This window comes from Rhinolophus hipposideros, assembly GCF_964194185.1.
Source record: "Rhinolophus hipposideros genome assembly, chromosome: 8".
Taxonomy (NCBI): domain Eukaryota; kingdom Metazoa; phylum Chordata; class Mammalia; order Chiroptera; family Rhinolophidae; genus Rhinolophus; species Rhinolophus hipposideros.
Genome location: NC_138054.1, coordinates 45525523 through 45535385, shown reverse-complemented (window position 1 = coordinate 45535385; position 9863 = coordinate 45525523).

Sequence of the window (9863 nt, the reverse complement as noted above, 5' to 3'; positions counted from 1 at the left end):
AATGGCATATTTTGGAGTGGTAAACCTTTGGTCCCACTCGGTAGAGTTTACCTTAGCTATTGAACTTAAACGATGGTTTAGATGGAGCTACAGCTGTTTTCTGAACGGGACCAATGGGTAAAGCACTTGCTTCTGTAAAGGCGTGCAAAGAGATGCTGGTGTCACATCTTGAGAAAGCCTCTGAGACTTGTTTTTAACTGTTTCCATATTGTTTATGGACTCACTCTGCATCATCCACCGTCACACTGATGGTTTCTTTAGATAAGAAAATATCTAAAAGTCAGGGTTTTGTGAAAAGGGGATGTTTGGGTTTCTATAAGGTAACTTCGCATATCTCTGCTCTTACCACCTTTTATCAATTTCATAGTCTGGTTCTTGGAAGTAATTTTATTTCTCTCATTATCAAGTTTTTAGGAGTCACTTTATCATCTTTTCCTTATTCCCTTACATCAGGATTTCTCAGGTGGGTTATAAACCACCTGCATTAGAATCACCTGGGTACTTGTTAAAATGTCAATTTCTTGAGTCCTCAATTTGGGTGGAGTTTTGTATGGGGCGGGGGGCGTGGCAGGTCAGTACAAGCTACCTTCTTAGGAATGGGGGAGCCAGGATTTCTGAAGACTGTGGAGCTGAGCTGCTAATTTGTTCATTGCTGTATCTCTAGCTGCTAAACAGGAAGGAGGCTGTAGGGAATTCTGGTCTTCATATCATCTGTCTTTTTATAGACTTCTACATTTATTTGAATTTTTAATGCCCATTCTTCATTCTCTTTTAACTCTGCTTAGTCAGGGCTTACACTATTCTGTAGGGAGTGAAATTTATTAATGAATTGCAGTCAGTATATGTTGAAAATGCTAATGTAATATACAATCATCAAATGACTGAGTTTACCCTTGCTTAATCTGATTTTTATGTTTTCAATTAAAAGTGATTCATTAAAAGTCAGTTAGTCTTCAGCTGTATTATTATACATGTCTAAGACATGAGTGTGTGTATGTGTGTGTGTGTGTGTGTGTATGTAGTAATTCCCAAATCAGAAAAAAAAAATCCTTTGGTGAACTGCTCTGTAACTATAGTATAGTATGTACGTGGGAAATCTGGTAAACTCAGGATATGACAGTAACATTGGTAGAAGGGGACTTAGAGAAGAGGGGTCAGTTTGCGAATTTTTTTTTTTTTTGGTGAGGAAAAACTGCATGAAGTCTGAGTGACTCTTTACCTTGAAGGAAATTCATAGAACATGGAACATTATCTCCTAGTGTAGTGGCCATTTATTGACTAATGATTAGACACCATCCCTTTCCGTTGTTCGCTTTCCTTCTAATACCCAGATTTTTCTTCGGCACCCCTTTTGTACGTTGTCTGTACGTTTAGAGAGATACACGACTGCTAGCTCCTGGGGTGGATCTGGATTGCATTAAGCTAACAAGAGCTTTCAGTTCCCCTTGATGTGGTTAGTGTGGTTGGATTTAAGCCAGTGAAAAATGCTGAATCTTCCATGTTTTATAAAAGTCCTTCCAGCTGCTATCGGACAGTTTTGGAATTAGGTAGGCACCCAGTGGAGGATACCTAGCAACTACCAAACATTTGGCAGATACCATAAGTAAGGGGGGGGAACCCCAAAATATAATTCTGACAAAGTTAGAATATGAAAGTTAGAAAGTTGTGCCAGAACCACAGTAATACCTGATTAGCAGGTCATCTTGCATTTTTAACTATAACAAGAATCATTGGTGGCATGTGCCAGGAGCTTAGACGGTGAGGTTCAAAGATCTTTCCATAAAAATAGCCCTGATTTTAATGTTTATTTCTTCCTCATTGTGCAGACACTTGAATTAAAGGACTGTTAATTCCTCAGAGTACCTATATTTGGGGACTAATTTAGGAATTCAACCCAGTTTTAAAATTTCTAGGAGAAAAATTTATTCCCGGTTTTAACAGCAAGTGATTCATAAATGGATTTTTTAAATACAAGCCATTCATAAGTTTAGAATTTCTTGTATCTACTGTGTTTCCTTGTAAATAAGACCTAACTGGAAAATAAGCCCTAACATTTTTCAGGATGACATCCCCTGAACCATAAGCCCTAATGTTTCTTTTGAAGCAAAAATTAATATGAGACCTGGTCTTATTTTTGGGGAAACACGGTATGAGAGGCTTGGTAGTGTATAAGAAAGAGCACTGCTCTAGGAAGAACTCAAAGAATACTGATTCTAACCTCGCTCTGCCACTAATTAGCTATAAGACCTTCTCAAGTCCTCCCTGATTCTTTGTTTTCTCTTGTGTAAAATGAAGGAATTGAAGTAGATTTCTAAGATTCTTCCAGTTCCAGTAATTTATAATGAATTCATCAGTTCCAGAGCACACATTTATTTAACACTGACTTTAATACTAAATTTTATAAATGTGGTTTGAAAAACATTTTTTCTGGATTTGATTTTGTTCTTCTAGATCATTAAATATTATTCATGAAATTAATTTTACCTTTGGGCATTTAATTAAATACATTAGTTAAGATCATTCTAATGGTACCAAGTTAAAACTAAAGATAATGTAGTAGAGATCATTTAAAATGCATTTTTAATTGATTCTAAATTATTTAAAATGTGGTCATTTAGTTTTCAATTATTCTTGTGGTGTATTGATTTAAGAGGACTTTTCATTATTTCCCCAAATTGTTTTAGTGCTTTATAATTTTGTTATGTTACTGATTTAATAGCATTCTTTAGTAATTTTAAACCAGATAATTAATATTATATATGCATATATTGCATGTGTGTATAGCTGACATTAGACATGTGTGTAATAACATGATTAACATTACATGTATTTCAAATATATTTATATATGAAATGCTGCTTACATTGTCATCCATTAAGCCTACTTTATGCCAGGTACTATGTGTCAGGTTCCAGGGATAAAGAGCATGTGGTTATTGGTTGTAAAGAGCTTATGGTCTGTTGAGTGAATTAATCAGGTAAAATGACAGTTGCATGGTCTGGTAACATATGAAAAAATTTCCATTCACTAATATTCAGGGAGTTGATAATTAAATAATGTATTTGTTTTTGCACATTAGATGACTGATGATATCCATGTAAGTCAGAGTGTGGCAAAAGAGATGCCGTTTTGGAATGATTGTAAATCCTACCCCTTTTTGTCCCCTTATCCTGTTTCTTTTTTCTTCTTAGATCTTATCAGCATCAACATATACATTTATTTGTATATCATCTGCTTTGATCCATTGGAATGTGAACTCCATCGGGAAAGGGATTTCAAATGTTTTTGTCCACTGCTTAAATTCTTAGTGCCTGTAGTAGTAGTGCCTGGAACAGAGTAGGTTTTCAACAATCACTTGTTGAATACATGAATGGCGTGGATTTTTGGTACAGTATAACAGAATTCATGCAAAATTGAAATTGTCTGCAGTATGACTTAGAAATTCCACTTTTAGGAATGTATCTTACAAGTGTACCTGATTTTATGCACAAAGATGTTCATTTAAGCATTCTTTAAGTAGTGAAAAAATCGAAAGTAAACTAAATTTTTATCAGAAGGGGAACAGGTTAAAGTATGCCAGTCATATTCATGCTTTGGAATATATATGTATATGTGTATATCTATATATCTATGTATACATATATACATAGATATATATGTATACATATATATACATATATATATATATGGAATATATATGTATGTGTTTGGAATATATATGTATGGATATATAGATATCTAGGGCATATTTTTAATTGAAAAACAGGTTGCAAAAGAATGCATATAGTATTACCCAATTTGTGTGTGTAATTATAAATACACACACATATGTGTGTATGTAAATTTATACTAAAAAACCTGGAAGAACACACACCAATCTGGGAGAAATGAAGGAATATGTAAATGTTAACTCCATATAAAATTTTTAATTTTTGTGTCTATAAAGATTTTTTTTCTATTGTTTGAAATTTTTGTATTGGACATATGTTAATGTATTATCTAACTATAATAAATAAACAGATAATATATTTCTTAAGCACTGTGGCAACCATAATCTATGAGGAATGTATAGGAAAGCCATGTATAGGGAAACTTAACTTTCGGAGAGCCTGTGTGAGAAGGAAATGCCCGAGCTAATCTTGACAAATAAACTGGAGTTAACCAGGTGACAAAAGAAAAGAAGGAAGTCTCCTGAGAAGGAGTAGCTTATGCAGAGTTATGGAGGTAGGTAAGTATGGAATTTTGAGGGGATTGTGCAAATAATGTTTCTATGATTAGAGTATAAAGTGCAAGGAAAGGAAGAGTGAGATGAAGCTTGCAAAGTAAGTGTGGATCAGATCATGAGAATGTTTATATGCTGAGTAAGGATTTGACATTACATCTCTCCTCAGTCTATCATTGATTAATCTTGCTTCTGACCTTAAAAGTCATTGTCCTGCATACAAGTCACATTGCAATTGGAATCTTTACACATACTTTGTATGTTTCCCTGTAGTTTATCCTCCATGAAGCATCCAGTTACCTTTTCACCATATAGTTCCCTTTATTATTTCCCCTTATATTACAGTTACCTTTTGTATTATATCTATATACATTGAAAACCCCATCAGACAACGTTGTAATTGTTGCTTTCAAATATCAAACATTTTTAAAGAACTGTAGAGGATAAGAATAGTCTGTTATATTTACCCGGATATTTACCATTTCCGTTGCCTTTCCTTCATTCTCAATGCTGCAGGCATTGTTTGGGCATTATTTTCCCTCTGTCTGAAGAAGTTACTTTAACAACTCTTTTGAAACAAATATCCTGTCTGAAAATTCTCTTATTTTATTTACCTTCATCTACGAATATTTCGATTTCACTCATTCCTAAAAGATATTTTCTCTGGGGATGGAATTCTGGGTTAATCATTATTTTCTTTCAGCATTTTACAAATGTTGTTCCTTTTTCTTCTGGCTTCCATGAGACAGCTGTAGCTATTTGAATAAATGTTTCCCTATAAGTAGTGCATTATTTTTCTCTGGTTGCTTTTATGATATTTTGTTTGTCTATAGTTTTCTGCAGTTTGATTATGATGGGTGTTGGCATGGATTTCTTTGTGTTTATTCTATTTGGGTTCACTGAATTTCTTGAACTTGGAGGAATAGCTTCCCTCCAAATTTGGATAGTTTTCAGCCATTATTTCTTCAAATATACATATGTGATATACTTTGATATATATGTGTGTGTGTGTGTGTGTGTGTATAAATATATGAATTTACTTGTATATAAACATATTCTTTCTTGACTCTGGGACTCAGATGACACAAATATCAGGTTTTTTGTTGTTGTACCACAGATTCCTGAGGTTCTATTTAATTTTTAAAATCTTATTTTTGTGTTTCAGATTACATAATTTCTATTGCTCTTTCTTTAAATTCACTAATCTTTCCTTTGTCATCTGTACTCTGCTATGGAGCCAATCCAGTAAGGTTTTAAGTTTGTTATTGTATTTTTTCAGTTCTAAAATTTCCATGTGATAGTTTTTTATGTATTCTATTTTGTATCAAGAGTTTCTATCCTTACATTTGTTTCAAGATTATTTGCCCTTTTTGGAATGTTTCTATAAAAGCTGTTTTAAATTTTTGTCAAATAATTACAGAATCTGTGTCATTTCAGCATTGGCATCTATTGATTTTCTTTCCTTGTGTGAGTTGAGATTTTTTTTCCAGTTCATCATATGCCAAGTAATCATTCTGGGTTATATCCTGGACATTTTGAATATTATGAGACTCTGGATCATATTTGAATCCTATAAAAAGTATTGATATTTTTGTTTCAGCTAGCGGTGGGCCAAGTTGGATTCAGACCACAAATTACAACCAGCCTTCTGCAGGTTGTGGTTTCAATGTTAGTTCTGTTTTCAAAGCTTTTAAAGTGCAAAGGACCCTTTTTATGTGTTCATCACTCGCACTTGCCAGTGTGGGATCTGAGTAGAGGTCTAAATCCGGGTTCACTTCTCAGAGTTTTTGGTATGTTCTTTAAGGTCAAATACACACATATATATCTAGGGGTTGATCACAGGAGTTCATAAATAATTGATGTTGTAATGTTTCCCAGGGCTCCCCTTTTAGTTTCTCTGGTCAGAAATGTGGGTCTTTCTTTACTCCATTCACACACTTCCTATGACTTTGTCCACATCTGGTGCACAGCAGCAGGAGGACAGAGGCAGTTGGGGAGGAGTTGCCTTGCCCTCTTTGGGCCACAGATCATCTGACAGGTGATGACGGTTCTCCTTATTTAAGAGTTTTAGGCTCTTGTACATTTGTGTAGTCACCGAAACACCATTGGATTTCTTGGGGCTGGGACATGGGAAAATGGAGAAAAAGGAAGAAAAATGGAGTTCTTGCCCTTTCTTTCTGAGTATTAGGAGACCTCTTTCCTTTTCCTTGAGCTTCTAGAACTAGAACGGCAGGGATTCTCTTGGCAGTCTCTCTGCTCTTGACCAAATTCCATTTCTGAGTTTCAGGCTGAATTGAGTCTAGGCAAGGGCATTCTATTGTAAACTTACTGCCAGTTCAGTGGTACTTTCATTTCTGGTTTTCTTTCCCAATCTGTTTGCTATAATTTAACTTTTGCAGTCTTCAAGTATCTGCCCCATAAACTCTGTTCAGCTTTATAACTGTATTTGGTGTAGTAGTGAATTACTAATAAATAATTGTTTGATTGATTATGGATGAGAGCTTTTGGCTTCTCAATTTAGGAATTTTTGAATGAAATATTTTTTGGAAATAATTTTCTTTTAGGAAGAGAAATTAATTTCTCTTTTATGAAAGTCCTTTTTTAGATATTAAACTAATTTGTTCTTTGTTATCCTGAAAGAAATAATGATTTTTATATTATTGTTTACTCCTCAAAGAATTTGCTACAGGTTTAGTATGTGATTGATTTTTTTAAAAAAATTCTGTTTTATGTGTCTCTTTAGTCTGATTACTGTTTTAAAGTGTACATTTTTGTTTGTAGATCTTTGTGTGTTCTAATAATTCAAAATGAAACAAAGACTTCAGTGTTTCTGGAGAAACAATCAAAATCTTAAACTAGGTAAAACCAACCACCATAGTACAAAATATCCTATCTATTAGTTCTAACAATTTCAGTAACATTTGTTCTTTAAAAATTTATGATGCAATAAAATAACATTTTGTATGTTACTATACTTGCTTCCCTTTTCCGTAAAATTGATAGATTAATTCTTATAACTTAAAAAATAGATTTAAAATGAAATTCTTGTATGATGGACATAAGGAGTAAAAGTCATTCTTTAATCTTATATTAAATGAAAGGATTTATAACTATAAATCCACTACTTGGGTATTATTAAGGACTAGAGGGGGAAATACAAAGTGTTCATATGTATCAAAATGACCAAAATTCTAACTCAGTTCTGGTTGTCCCTTTATAAAACATATACAAGGAGCAGTTAGTTACAAGCAATTGTAAGGGGATTGTTGTAGCTGGTACTTTAAAGCTCATGAACACTGAATACGTGTTGTTCCATCTTAACTGTACATAGAGACTCCTTGAGTCTTATTGGGCTTGAGTCATTAGAAGGAATTCTGAATATAGGAAATATGGTGTTATGCACACTGTGAAATGAACTACTGGATTCTGCTTCAAAATATTTATTGTCTGCCTATTATGTTCTGGGGCCTTGGTTAGATAGATCTGGGGCTATAAGAGTCAGTGTAACAGTTTCACTGAAAGTTATTTAAAATCTAGCAGGAAATACAAGCTAATAAAATAATGTTTAATTGGTATTGTGTAGGATAAATATTAGATATTGCAGGTGTACCTGAGAAGGACAGCTAACTCAAAGAAGGCTCAGGACAACACTGAATGTTCAGAGAGAAAGATCCAAATGAAGCAATGATAGAAGCTTTCTTCGACTCGTGGGTTACTCTGTATAAGGTGATCTCCGGGGACCTGTAGCCTGTAAATAGTGATGTTTTATTATTCTGCTTCAAAGTTATTTTATATCTTCTAAAGATTGAATGCCTGGAAAAGTTTATATACTTTTTCTCTCCTCTCAGTGACCTAATTGATATATAATTCTGATCAAATATAAATGAGAAAAAAGTGATTGATCATAAATAAATGTTATCATGCATCATTACCAATTACTAATAAATAATTTTGTATATATACATCCTCATAAACCCAGCTTATTATAATGATACTTTTTTATGTTGCTTTTTGCTTTTTATTTTTTTTCACATTTTATTTTGACATGCAATATTATTTTATATTAATTGCAAGTGTACAGTATACTGTTTGGACATTTATATAATTTAAGAACTGATCCCTCTGACTAGTCTAGCACCCACCTGGCAGTATGCATAGTTATTACCATATTATTGACTATATTCCCTATGCTTTACTTTACATCCCTGTGACTATTTTGTAACTACCAATTTTTACTTCTTAATCCCTTCACTTTTTTCACCCTGACCCTCAAACCTCTTCCCATCTTTCACTCCAATAAGCTAGTACCCATCTGACACCATACATAATTAGTACAATATTATTGACTGTATTCCTTATGCTATACCCTACATCCTCATGACTGCTGTGCAACAACCAATTTGTACTTCTTAATCCCTTCCCCTTTCTCACTTACCTCCAACCCGCTTCTCATCTGGCAACCATCAAAATGTGCTCTGTATCTGAGCTTGTTTCTGTTTTGTTTGTTTATTCTTTAAATTCCACATGTAAGGAAAATCACATTGCATCTGTTTTTCTCTGTTTGATGTACTGCAGTCAGCACAATATTCTCCAGGTCCATCCATGCTGCTGCAGAAGACAAGGACCCATTTCCATTCATGGCTAAGCAAAATTCCACTGAATGTGTATATCTTTATCCATTCATCCATTGATGGACACCCAGGCTGCCTCCACATCTTGGCCATTGTTAACAATGCTGTAGTGAACATATGGATGCACACATCCCCTCAAAGTAACATTTTGGGTTTCTTCAGATAAACACCCAGAAGTGGGATTACTGGATCCTTCTTTGTTTCTTGTTATAGCCTTTGTTTCAAAGTCTATTTTATCTGGTATAAGTATTGCTACCTCAGATATTTTTTTGTTTGCTTTCATTTTCATGAAATATCTGTTTCCATCCCTTTCAGCCTCTGTGTGTCTTTTGATCTGAAGTGAGTTTCTTGTAGGCAGCATATGTAAGTAAGGGTCTTGTTTTCTTATCCATTCACCCACACTATGTCTTTTGATTGGAGCATTGAATCAATTTACATTTAAAGTAATTGTTGATAGATATGTAGTTATCCCCATTTTATTTTTCATATTTTTGATCTTTATTTTCTTCTTAAAGAAGTCCCTCTAACATTTCTTATAATACTGGTTTGGTGGTGATGAACTCCTTTAGCTTTTTCTTGTCTGGGAAGCTCTTTATGTGTCTGATTCTAAATGATAGTTTTGCTGGGTAGAGTAATCTTGGTTGTAGGTCCTTGATTTTCATCACTTTGAATATTTCCAGCCAATCCCTTCTGGCCTGCAAATCTCTTTCGGTTGAGAAATCAGCTGACAGTCTTATGGAAGCTCCCTTGTAGGTAACTAACTGCTTTTCTCTTGCTGCTTTTAAGATTCTGTCTTTGATTTTAACCTTTGCCATTTTAATTATGATGTGTCTTGGTGTGGACGTGTTTGGTTCATCTTGCTTGGGACTCTCAGCACTTCCTGGGCTTGTCTGTCTATTTCCTTTGCCAGGTTAGGGAAATTTTCTGTCATTATTTCTTCAAATAGGTTCTCAATTCTTTTTCTCTTCTGCTTCTGGTACCCCTATGGTGAGCATGTTGGTATGCTTGAA